The sequence below is a fragment of the Ambystoma mexicanum genome, chromosome 4q (assembly GCF_040938575.1).
Source record: "Ambystoma mexicanum isolate Mex_15411 chromosome 4q, UKY_AmexF1_1, whole genome shotgun sequence".
NCBI lineage: Eukaryota > Metazoa > Chordata > Amphibia > Caudata > Ambystomatidae > Ambystoma > Ambystoma mexicanum.
Genome location: NC_090928.1, coordinates 588,700,670 through 588,714,495, shown reverse-complemented (window position 1 = coordinate 588,714,495; position 13,826 = coordinate 588,700,670).

Genomic DNA, 13,826 nt, shown 5'->3' with positions numbered 1-13,826 from the left:
TGCGAGGACAGGGGGTGTAAGATTCACTTACTCCAACACGACTCAATAATGAGGACTCAGTAAATTGGCAAAGGGAAGTCTGTTTAATGACAATTACATCAAACAGAGAAACAAATGGAAATCAGAAGCATTGTGATCACCTGTCTTGTTCCGACTTCTTCGAACTTCAGTCGAACAGCAATTCTTATAGGCAAAAATCGTCATCACTGACATCTCATTTCTATAAAAAATCATCATGCAATATAATTGGTTAAGAAAGGTAACTTAAGTATAGGTGTTATATCTGTATATGATAATAGGGCATGCGGATTGGATAACTCTTATCGGGTGGGCGTCTACGCCCATCCCGCTACATTACGCATGATAGACGTCACTACAACTTCAACGTCCTATTGGTTACAAAATCTATAGGACTCCAGATAACTTAGTCCATTGTGATTGGGCAGGTTACACCCCTAGACATAAATTTCTACTTTTAATTAGCAGCATGCAGAATGGACACCCTGTGCCTGGTGTCCCAAGTTTCACCCTGCCTCCCTTCCATCAATCAGTGTTTTAGGGCGACGTGTCAATTAGTTGGCTAAGGATGGCCTCAAAACTGTAGTCTCTTATCGGGAAAAGTTATGGCATCCTCGGGTCCTGGATGACATCAGGCGATGGTACTTCTTCGCGCCTGGCTTGTCACGTGTTAGTTCACCATGAATCTGCATCAGTTTCCAGCTTTTAGTGCATTTTATTCTGTGTCAGCTTAGCCACCTGCATGGGCCCCCCTTATCTTGACCTTCATGAGGCAGGCTGGTATGCTCTGAAATTGGAGTCTTGTGAGCTGACGCTCTCCTCCCCTTCTCTGGTTGACCTCGATTTCCTAGGCATGGGCCGCTCTTTGTTGAGTTTCGATTCCGCTCCTTCTCTTGCCTTTGGCTGGGTTTCGAAACTTGGCCTGGCAGGCCTCTGGCCACCTGGGTACATTTCTGCCTTTACAAAATGGAGTCACACTTGTATTAGGTGCCTTATTGAGGTAGATATATGGTTGGCGCTTGCCGCTCTATCTTCTACTAAGCATTGCAAGCAGTATCGATTTCTTAGCATCTTGCATTTCAAGCCTATTTACACACGTTTAACAGGACGGTTGCTTCCATCTTGTCTCGTAGCACTGTTTCCTCACTTTGCAACACTGTCTCCTCTCAGTGTCTATTCCATTCATTTTCGTAGTTACTCACACTGGCGTGTTATCTTCGATAGCTGCTTTTGTTCATTCACAGGTCTGTTCAGGCCCTTGTGTCATTTCCACTGGCCTTCCATTAAGGCTTTTGGGGCTTCTTCGTGGACCGTGTGTAGGTACTCCTCATTTCTTATCAGCGGCTGGTATGGCTGTCTGATAGGGTACCGTGCTGCCCAGGGTTGTCTGGTTATGGGTGCTTCAACCAGTATGGATCTTCTGATGTATACTGGGCAGAGTACCAGTGCAGCTCTTTGTAGGTTCATTTGCTCTTCATACGTCACATACCTTGGCGAGTACGCTCCTGGCACCTTGAAATGAGAGGAAGGGGTGCAGGCCATGTCTGGGACCTCCTCTACATTCCCCCCTCTGGTCGGTTCATCGACCACTTCTGCACTCTCCTTTGCATTCATTTCTTTTCATTATTCGGTGTCATGCTCATCGTCCTCTGCGTTGGTACATGATGGTGTGAATGTGTGAGTCTTTGGAGTCCATATTTTTTATCACTCCCTTCAAACTCCTTGCTGTTTTCACATGTTCGTCTTTGTTCCATTAGTTGACATTGTCCATTTGGGCTACAGTAGATCAATTTTCCTTCATACCTTCTTTGTTTCTTAGGGTATGTGAACTTTGTTCCCCCTGGCGCAAATTTGCTGGCTTTCAAAAAGTCTCTTATTTCATCATCTCGTCAGGTCTCTGGGCTTCCGTCCTGGCTCGACATCAACCATTATTTTCATCCCTATGGCTTTCTTCGCAGTTTTCTGGCACTGTGTAATGATTATCTTGATAACACAGAATCCTAGCAATACCATTGCTAGTAGAGCTCCCAGAAACTTGAATATATCTGCCTTCCATTGTGGTACCCACGAGAATAGGTCTCCAAACCAGCTGTCATCGTCCACTTCATCACTTTCATCGATCATCTGGTTTTTCAGGCTTGACAACATGCTTATGGCCTTTGTTAGGGTTCCGTTTTCTTCGTCGTGTGATGGTACAAATGTGCAACATGATTCTCCGATTTTTGCACAAACACCTCCATCCATTGAAGTGATCATGTCAAGCACATATCTGTTTTGGAGGGTCATCAGTCTGATTGCTCTCAGCTCTTCTTTGATTGTGTTGAATCCTTTTATAGTGGTATTGATGGTCTGCAATAACTCCCATATGGTTATCTGCAACCATTTAGTATTCACTCCAACTTGGATGTGTGGCAGGAGTAGTGTTGTGAATACTGTTGAGGTGAGGCTGAACAGCCTGTGTTCATACGGGATTGCATGGAATGCTCCTTCTGATTTGGGAGAAAAGTAGTTTTCCCTCTTCGTCCTGGATACCAGTTCTACAGATCTCCTTCTTCTTAGATGACCATCTGATTTCGGGAAACTGTCCAACTTCAGGTCATTCTTAGGGATCAATAGTGCTGGAACGTGGACGTTCACTAGTGTGCAATGCCTCCCCAATTCTTCGGCAACCTTATGTATGCCTTGGATCCACACGCCCAGTAATGGTCCATAATAACTGCGGTTCCTTGTGTCATTCCTGGGGCTTCAAAGATTCTTCTGCAGTTTTGATTCTCTCCCATCTTCCTTGTGCCATTGTTTCTGAAGCATAGTTTCGGGCTCTCCAGTGGCACTATCTGCAGGGGTCCCCCCTATCTTCGACCCATGTTAGTAACTTTACTAGCTTTGGCCACAGAGGTTTGCATAACCTCTGCGAATTCTCTATTGCTTCCTTGCAGGCTGCATGGACCATCCATGCTCGGCAGATTACTACCCCATCCTCCCATCCATCTGGGGAGACCACTGATCCCCAGATCTGCATTTGGCCTCGGTTCTTCCAGATTTGAGCCTCCTCTGCAGTCTTCCCTTGAACGTTCAGTCTCGGGTTAACTTCCCATCTTATCCCTGATCCTTTGATGCCAGGGTTCTCGTACCTGATCACATGATTTCTGGTGTGCGCTCGGTTTCTTGTTTTAATGTCCTGGACATAGCCATCTTCATCCGGGTAATCCTTTTAGTTGGCCCATATCAACGAGGCGTCTCTTCCCATAAATTGTCCTCTGGTGTTGCACATTGCTACATGTGACATACAGTGTGCTGTAGGGACATCAATTTCTACAGCCACGAAGATCTTGGATTTTCCCATGCTGTATGGTAGGAGAGCACAGACGAAGCATTCTCCTTCCGACTGCCTTTGTCCTACTTCCTTCATGTGCTGGTACCATATGTTGTTTCCGAGATGGGCTGTGCTGTCCAGGTAATCATTAATTTCATTGTTATCTTCTTGTGGGCTTATCTTGATTCTCAGCGTTCTTCTGTAGTTTGCTATGACTATGTCTCTAAATGCGTCTGTGCTGCTTTTCCTCTCTGGGTGTCTCGGTGGAGGAGGCTGCCTCGCTATGGTAGGAGAAGGTTTTGTGTTTCTCCTCCTCTCCTCCTGTTGGTTTTCGTTGTGGTTCTCGGGCCACCATTAGCTCACCATCGCCTCAGCGTGAGACTGAGTTATAGATCTGGTGCTTGTTTGCAGTGCTCAAACTGGCATGTTTGTCGTTATATTCTCTGCAGTTCTATGTTCCAGCTCCTCGTGCAGTTTCTTTGCTCTGCCTATGAATGGGAACAAATAGTCCATCAGCATTTGTGTTTTGTCTGTGAATTCCTTTGTGGCTACTTCTGTTCTTTTGAGGGATTTTGCTATGACCTCTCTCTCTAGTGGTTCACTTGGCTCCTCTTGAGTACTTCCAATGTTCTCTGGAACTGCTTGTTCGGCAGGCAGTCTCTCCTTCTCTGCTGCCTTCGTTGGAGGTCTTGTAGCCATTGACACTTGCCCTTGTTTGTGTGCATTCTGTGTGGGTGCGTGTCCTGGTCAATGCTACATTATTATTCATTCCGTGCTGACCCTGTCTACAGCCTTTATTCTCATTCATCACCTCATGTGTATACGTATCACTGCTAATTACATTCAATTTTAAATCATTTGTTTCCTCATTAGCTTTTCTTGGAACTGGAATCACTATATAGGGTCTGGATGCTTTCGTAGGCCCCAGATGTTCATTATCTGGTGGGTGCACTGAGATCGGGGCACTTCGTGCACCAATAAAAAAAGCATTTCTGATTGTTAATGACAGAAAAACAATAATAATAACTATACATATACAAACGATCGTTCGGAACAACAATTTGCAGCATTTTCTTCCAGGGAAGAGGGGGCGCCCTTCTGTTGGGGGTAAAACCAAGTTACTGTTCTGGGCCCCCATTTTGAATGAGTTCATAGTCAATTATTTATTCCTTCTTTTGCTCTGGTCTCGTATTTTGAGAGTTCGCTACTATTAGAGGGACGAATGCCTCTCCAAATGTCACCCCTCACGTGAGTTACGACGGTAGTCTCTGGGTACTCAGTACAGTTCCTGTGCTAAACTATGGAAAAGGGTTAGGCTAGCACCTTTGGCACATCACATTCATTATACATATCGATAATAGGTGAGGTCCCAATGCACGCCTCAAATTTGCCTTGGTCCTGAGGACATGCTGGAATTTGCTCAATGCGAAGGAAGGAGAAGATGGAACTTCTAAAAATCACACAAAAATAAAATGTTGTAAAAATAAAAACAAAAGTGAACATATGAAAAAATAGGAAAAAATGAGAAAAATGCAGAAAAATGAAAATAAGATGGTGAGGTCCTTGTGTCCGCTCCTTTCACTCGGGCTCTCGGTGACAAGTTGAAGAACAGTGTTTATTGTGGATCTCCTACTTCTAAGGCTCTCCTTAGCAGTGGATGTCCATAATTGCTTCTCAGTTGCGTTGTGATAGCTTTCAGAAGCTTGTTTAATTGTGCATTCTTTACTGGGTATCTGAGGAATGTGGGTACGTCAACATTGTTGGGTCTACCCACTAGTTCTGGAAAGTTCTCAATGAGGTGGAAGAAGACTTGGTATGTGTATCAGCTGTCTTCTGGTGACAATGATATTCGCTCAGACTTTCTGGTCTCTAGATCACAGGCCTTTCTTGTGACATGAACAGTTTTTACACTTTCCTGCTGCGTGGATTGCGACCACGTAATTCAGTTTGTACCACACTTGGTTTAGGAATTCGTTGTTTCTTGGATCTCTGATAAAGGTTAGGGTATCTGTGGTTCTCCCAACAAGTCCTGGACACTCCTCTATGATTCGGAAAAACAAGGTGTATGTCAGTTCATTGATGATCACTTGAGGTGGAAACATTTGTGTCCTTATTCCCAGCACTCTGGCTTTTCGGCAAAAGCCTCCGCGAGGACCGTCAGTAGTTGCCGTATTATCTTCCTGTTGGCTGGATTTTAAATGAAATCTGGGATGCTGGTGTCTCTTCCTACAAGTGATGGATATGTCTCTAATACTAGCCGAATACAGGAAAGCACATCCTTTGGAATATTTCTACTGGGGGATACCATAAGTTTTATGACAAAGTCTTGGTACTGGTTGCTTCAAGATATCGTTTTTGGTTCTCAGAAATGTCTTATTTTCCACTTATCAAAGTCTTAGGGCTTTTCCAATGCTTTGTGTGGCTTTAAGTGTTCATATGAGTAGCGTTACTGCAGCTTTGGATGTGTGATTCTCTTCTTTACCCCCCACCTTTCAGTGCTTAGATGGAATGTTCAGTGTAAGGCCAAGTTTACACAGTGAACTCTCTCGTTTTGTCTTTTCTGATCATGTGTCCTTCTTCCTCGTCATGGATCTTTTCTGCACGTGCTGAGGTTCTTCCCCGTTGTCTGTAGATTTTTCGCAGCTGGATGCAGCTGGAGGGCCCTCTCCTGCATATGGTTTAATGTCATATAGAAAGATCCATGCTCTTCTGCCCGGGAGCTTGACGGCGGACGGGGTGCAGTCCTCTACGATAAAGGGGCCATTAAATCTTGGCTCGTCTCACCTTTTTCTTGCGTGGTTTCTCACCAATACTGCATCACCAGGGAAGACGAGGGGCGCACAAAGGATTTGAGCTGCGCCTGCTTCAGCACTTCCTGTTGTGTTTTGTGCTGTGCTGTCCCCTTTTCGCCATCGCTGCAGCTGGCCTGTAATGACAGAGGTGCTGGATGTCATACAGTCAAGGTACTTTTGCATCTCTGTTCCCAGAACCTCTCTAGTCGGCTGGGCATCACAACTAGCTCTATCTCGGGAGGTAAGAGGGGTCCTCATCCTTCTGCCTGTAACTATCTCGTGCGGCGTGAGATGATGGTCGGATCCTAGTTGCTTCTGAAGTGCATACAATGCCAATGGTAGACAGTGCAGCCATCCCTTCTTTAATGTGAGCTTCAACTTGGCTATCCTCTCCTTAAGCAAGCCGTTGATCCGTTCACATATCCCGTTCCCCTCAGTATGATACCCCGACGGAACTTGTGCTTTATACCAAGCAACAAGCTAATCTGTTCAAAAACTGAATTTACAAAGTGAGACCCGTTATCTGCTCTCATTACTTTGCACACCCCCCATCTAGGGAACACCTCCCTCACTAGGAACTTGGCAGCACAGGTAGCGTCGGGGTGTGTACAGGGACCTGCTTCTATCCATCTAGAGAATGGACACACCACCACAATTAAATACCTGTACCCGTTGCACACTTGAATCATGTCGACGTAGTCGATATGCAAGTGCTGGAATGGTCCATTTGGTCTGGGAATGATCCCTCTCACTACTTTTAATGTGTGCCCAGCAGTGAATTGCTGGCAGATTATGCAGTTCACCATGAAAAATGCAACCTGCTCTGCTAAATTCGGTGTGAACCAGTCTTCTGCGAGCGTTGCAGCAAGATTTTATTTTGTCATATGGATGGGGTAGTGTAGTTGTTCTAACGCTACCTTTAGAAGGGCGACAGGCATTGCTGGTTTACCAGTGCTGTCTTGCCTCCACAACCCATCAGAGCGGTTTAAAGAACACCCTCAACGCTTCCACACATTTTCCTCCTCCTGAGGTGCCTCCCCCTGGAGCTCCATTAGCTGAGTCTGCCCCATATTGCTATAGGCTTCTGGTGTGGCTCGCGCTACCATCATCCTCTGATCAGTACGTGCCACCTCCACGTCCTTGATTGTTTTAGTTTTGGATGCCATGCGCTTGGCTTCCATGTCCGCTTCATGATTTCCACGTGACACGAAATCCGTCCCCTTGGTATGAGCGGCACATTTCACGACTGCTATGCCCACTGGGAGCTGTAGTGCTTTTATCAGCCTGTCCAATAAGGCTGCACGTTGCACTGGTGTGCCGTCTGCTCGGAGGTAGCCCCTCATTTTCCAGCGCGCTAAATCTGCGTGTACTGTGGACGTCACATAAAATGAGTCACTGTACACAGTTACTTCCTGGTCTGCATGATTCTCAATGGCGAATATCAGTGCCAGCAGTTCTGCAGCTTGCGCAGAATAGTGAGAGGGTATTCGCGCACTGATGAGCACTCTAAATTCTCCAATTGCTAGGTGTTTTATCACGGCCACGCCTGTATACCTTTTTCCATCTTCTTGGTCGATTCTCGATGAACCGTCAATAAAGATGATCTCTCCACTTGCCAGGGCATTTTCCCTTACCCTGGGGATCTCATCATATAATTCCTCATAGTTCGCACAGTCGTGTATAGGTTCTCCCTCTGTGACTGGCTCAGCTATGAATGTAGCAGGATTCACAGTTTTACATCGAACTATTTTGATCGATGGGTTAGAGATAACCACCTCATAGGCGGAAGCTCTCTGAGATGTCAGTGTGCCCTTTGGCTTCTCTAGTATGGCGAACAGAGAATGTTCAACATATAATGTCATGGAGCACCCCATCACAATGGATGATGCTTTTTCGATAGCGAATGCAGCAGCAGCTAGATTTTGTTTGCACAGGAAGTGGCCCTTCATAACCGGGTCCAGACTCCCGCTGTAATATGCTACGGGCTTGTACCCCAGCGAGGTTCGCTGCGCGAGCACTGCCGTCATAAAATTACCATCAGAGTGTGAGAACAGGTAGAATTCCTCTGCATAATTAGGAATCCCGAGAACTGGGGCCTTACAAATTGCCCCCTTGAGTTCTGGAAACCCTTTCTCCATTGCCTCAGTCCATTCAATTTCTCCTTTTGGTGCCTGGGCTTTCTTTAAAGCCTGAAGCAAGGGCTTGGTATACGAGCTGTAGTCAAAGACCCATGCTCTGACATAGTTGCACAGGCCTAAAAAGCTCCGCATTTGTTTTAACGTGCGCGGCTTGGCCGTGTTCATGATGTCTTCAGCCCTTTCTGGGGTAACCGTCTTCCCCTCATGAGAGATCAGTTGCCCTATGTACAACACCTCCTGTTGACAGTACTGCAACTTTTCCTTATCAACTTTGTATCCCTTTTCATCCAATATAGTCAATAGCTGGACATGGTCGCGCCTGCATTGCTCTGCAGTGGTGCTGCAGATCAGAATGTCATCTATGTACTGCAAAACAACACCGTCCACCACAATATTGCCTAGGTCCATTTGCAGGACTCTGTTGAAAATAGATGGGGACTCGCAATATCCCTGTGGCAACCTCGTACTTTTCAGACATATTTGTCTGAAGGTAAATGACGTCCGGTCCTGTGAGTCACGGTGCAGTAGAATTGAGAAAAATATGTTTTTCAAATCAATCACCGTGAAATATTTAGCCTCAGTGGGTATATTACATAGTGTTGTGGATGGATTTGGGACTAGAGGGAACTCGGCTTCAACAATATCGTTTAATGCTCGTAATTCTTGGATTAAACACCAGGGCCCTCCCTTTGATTTTTTGACAGGTTAAATCACCGTATTGCAAGGTGATTTGACGTCACTAGGATGCCCTGCTCCATCATGGTGGAAATTGTCTTCACAATCCCTTCATCTGCCTCTCTGGACATGGGATATTGTCACGCTCATGGTAAAATTGCTCCTGATTTCAGTTTAATTTTCACTTCATCTGCCCCCTTCAGGAGGCCTACATCATAGGGCCCTGTAGTCCATACCGCGGCAGGCACTTGGGCCATGTCGTCCTCAAAGTATTCTGGACGTACCAGCGCCAGCATCATTCTCTCTGGCACCTCCTGTCTGATCATTTTGACCCAAAATGTGAGACTTACTTCCACTCTTGTCTCCTCTAGGTCAGGGTGCTCTTCGAACAGATCGTCATTGGTGACGTCAGTCACTTGATACCCTTTTTCGATGGTGATAATCGCACACCATTGTCTGCCTTCGTCATCATATCCTTCGACCAATACCACTTTCCCTCGCACTGCAGCAGACTGTATCATTAAGGGAATACTTGCCCCTCCTCTTCGTGCATGGATATTCTTGGTCTGAACAGAAACTCATCAGAGGTTCTCATAGTTTTGCCTGCGAGGTCTGGCAGTCCTGCCATAAGCACCCGTACGCCATATGCAAAGACTTCTGGCTCTAACGGTACAGCTCTCATGGCTATACGTCCTGAGTATGCTCTGATAATTTCACACACATTTGAATAATGCATTCCTGGAGTGGATCACACTATACCATTCTCGGTAAACGAGATGGTCATGTTTAATTTAGTCATCAGGTCTTGACCCAGAATATTTACTGGGGTCTGATGTGAATACAATAGGGGTACATTCATTTCGCGCTCTCCCACTGAGACTGGGAGTGTGTCTGTAAAGGGAACTCTACTATGTGCTCCAGTGAAACTATAGTATCTATAGCCTCGCCGAACAAGGAAAGTTTGCCCTCTCGTATGCATGAGAACATTGCACCCGTGTCAACTAAGAAGGAATATTCTTTCCCCCTATGGTGACATTCACCCTTGGTTCCCTGTTAGGGTCTGGTGTCACTGATAGGATAGAACACATCAGAGTCCCCCGTGAGCTGTCCTATTTTATATATAAGTTCGGGCCACTGTATACTTGTTGATTTCCCCCAGCCCCAAGGTTAACTCCCCCTCCGGAGCTAGTGCCCTGTGACATTTGCGGTGGTGCCGGCTGGGGTTGTCCCTGTGGCAAGTTCCCCATGTTCAGTGGTTAAACCACTTGCTGTGCACCTTGCTGCACGCCTGACGCCTGCGGCTGCACTGTGTAATTTTGTGCAACGCCCTGTTGCGGGACGGCAGGCTGATTCACCATGCCTGCCCCCATCCCTTGGTTGTTTTCCCACATGCCTTGGCTTCTGCACATGCACGCCACGTGTTCTGTCATTCCACACAGCCAACACGCTGGTGGTGGTCGGGCCATCTGTCCATCTGGCATAGCTTGACCGCCCATCTGCGCATTCTGAAATCCGTTTTGATTATTCTGAAATCCTCCCTGGTTACCTCGAAACCCTTCTTGATTACTCTTCCATCCTCTTCCTCCAAAACCCCTTCCTCTTGGGTAAAATCCTGCATTACCCTGATTATTCTGCGATGGGTTGGTCGCTTGTTGTGCGCTTGGTTTGGCTGGGCTGGTGAGCATGGCTCCCTCGAGAGCATACTTCGAGAGCTTTTTTTGCACCAGCTCCGCCTCCTCGCCCTTACGAGTCACCTCCTTTTTCCGATTCTTTTCTTGCAACAATCTACAGTAGTGTGCAATTGTCAACTGTATTTCGGCCCATGGTTTTGCTTCTACTCCTACCAATTTTTTGAGCTGCTTCTTCACCGGTTCAGGCAACCCTTGGCATAATATGTGGTAGAATACAGGGATATATTTCGTCCAAGACTCATGCGTTTCGAGCACCCACGCGTCCTGAAAATTCTGGATATAAATCAACGGGTCCTCTGACTCTTTTCGAGTCATTATAGCCCCCATATCAGAAGTGTCTGGATATAGCATTTGCAGCGCTTTCCACACTGCTGCCCTACAGTTATTAAACGGCGCTCCATCATGGGAGGTGTTAGTTAGGGTTACCCTAGGATAGCCTGCCCGTTTCCATACATCATCTGCTCTTTCACCAAGTATGGCGATTAGGAGGCCCTTAATGTCCTCTATAGCTAAGGTGACACCCCCCATCATTTTCTCTAATTCGTGTATCCACTTTCCAGCTTATTTTTAAGGTTCTCTCGGTCCATATGTGGCCATGGAATATAATGTGGTCTGGCTCCCCCCTTTTCTAGCAAAGGGAATTGGAATGCACAGTCCTCCTTCTCTTTCCCCATAGCTCTCCGGTCTGTCGCCGGGGTGGCATTCCTGCCTTGCCGTCTACCTAGCAAAGCCCTTAATCTGTCTGCATAGGCAGGTGCTGACGCCCCCCTCTACCCGCGGGGTGTTCCTTCATGTCGGCCGGACTGCGCGGCAGACTTCGGTGCCCTACTTGTGGACCCGCTAGCCTCTGACCATCGTACCCCTCGGTCCCCTGGGAGCCGTTTTTCCCACCAACTCCCTTCTTCATGTGCCACATCCTCCGTCTCCCCACCAGAGTCAGATTCTGAATACTCCCAGTTTACACAACTCCTAGCATCTTCTTCGTTTTGCCCTATCTCCAGCCTGTCTAGGGTCAGTCCCCTGCTCCCCTACTTCGAGTGACATCCTCAGTGTCATATAGCTGAGTGCTCTCTAAGCGCTCATCTTCCCTTCCCCCATCGGTTATCTGCTCTAGCCCCATCTCATCATATATTTTATCGATCGTTTCCCCGATGCTTCTGGTGTCGAAGTCATCTTCAATATTTGCCCCGCTTGTACCTGGTATGATATGATATGATGTGGCATTTGTAATGCGCCTATACACAAGTGTTTCAAGGCGTGATTGCTTGCAGGAAAGACTTCTTCTATGTCTTCCCATTCTACTGTAGGATTGGGTTTAATCACTTCCCGCTCCAAATATTCAAGATCCTGTGCCCTCTGTCTGTGCTTACGTTTCTATTTCCTCGTATATTTCCTTTCGCTTCTTTGCTTCAGTTCCCTAGCCTTATCTACTTCCCTCATCCGTTCATTTATACGTTCTTTTGCCCTTCTACTTTCCTCATTTTCCCGCTTTTTTCCTTTCCTTTTGTGCACTCTCCTTTCTTCCTCCAACCTTAACATGTTCTGCCTGTACTTTTTATAGGCTGCGTACTGTGTGTGACTGAGAGGTATTCCTTGCTTGTCACAATATAGTTGTTCTCGCCTCTCTCCTTTGCGTCTCATCAGACTTCTCCCTTGGCCTCAAATCATCACTTCCTTTTCCATCTAACTTCAGTAATATTTGACCTCCCATCCATTTGTCTTTCGCGATTGCTATCTCATCACCTCTACCTTCATTTCCTTTATGTTTATTTCCCTCTTTCTCCTTATCTGGAGGTGCACAACTCTGTGCCCAATCTTTCCCTTTATCTTCGCATCTCTCTTTGTCCCTTGAGACTGCGGAGGAGATATTGTTTTCCTGTTCTTTTCCCTTATTATCGTCACTACTGTACGTAGGCGACTCATATGCGGGGTTGCTATACCCCATGGCTGCTTTAAGTTCTCTTAGTGGGTAAAGACCCTGTGACTTGCTTCCTTCAATGACTGGCTCAGGCGGGGCTGGTGGCGCGGTAGGCGTCTCACCCCCCTCTGTACATACATTTAGTATCCAGTCTGTGGGTGGTTCTTCCACCTTCGTTTCTTTAAACATTTTCCACAACTCTAGAACAGCAAGACGTTTCTCTAACTTCTTGCCCGAATATGTGGAGTGTAGGAAGGTAGTCATGTGCTGTAAAACAGCCTTAGAGAGTGACCCGTTCTAGGGCCACGGCATAAACATCTTATTGGCGGTACCCTTGACCCACTCCTGGCTGTATTTCTTCAACTTTAGTACATGCTTGGGCAGTTGCTTGCATAAATGCGCAAGTGGGGTAACTTTCTCCATTCTTAATTTCGTCACCAACAGTATTTATACAGTTCTTTAATCTTCCAATAGTATGAGTGAGCACCACATACACAAGCTACAATCCAATTTTTCCTGCCAAATTTTGTGCCAACAATTTACTCAAAACCCATCAATTCAACGGTGATTCCCTCTTAGTTACAGAATCGTGTAAAGCCATAATGCATTTCAATCAATCATCAATACAGTTATTTCACATTTGACATAAACAGGACATATATGACAGACATTTGACAGACTAGATGGACACCACACCAGCTGGTTATACATATACCTGCCTTCTAATCAATACCCCGTCATGGGATGTGAACAAACCCCTTTGATGCCGTCTTTAATCGTCACCGTAGCCTAAACTGTCCCCCCACTGTGGGCTATGGGTTCACGTTCCTTCTGACCACTCTTTAAAGCACCGGAATAAGGGGAATCCTTACTTTTTTTTCTCAGGTGCCACCCTGGTAATCCTTACGTTTTGTCTCAGGTGCCCCCCTGGTACTCCTTACTTTTTGTCTCAGGTACCCCCTCGTAATCCTTACATTTTATCTCAGGTGCCCCCCTGGTAATCCTTACATTTTGTCTCAGGTGCCCCCCTGGTAATCCTTACGTTTTATTTATTTTATTTTTATTTTATTTTTAGCATTTTTAAAGCGCTCACACAGCCCACGGGCATCGAGGCACTGTTACAGGAATTGTTTGTTTTTTAATTGCGTAATTGTTTCTTTTTTGTCTTAGTTGCATTATTTGTAACGTGCTTAAACACCCAGAGGTTTCTAAGCGCGGACCCAGGGATTGAACCTGTGTTGCTTCGTGTCGCCTTGCTTCCAAGGCGCGCACGTTGCCACT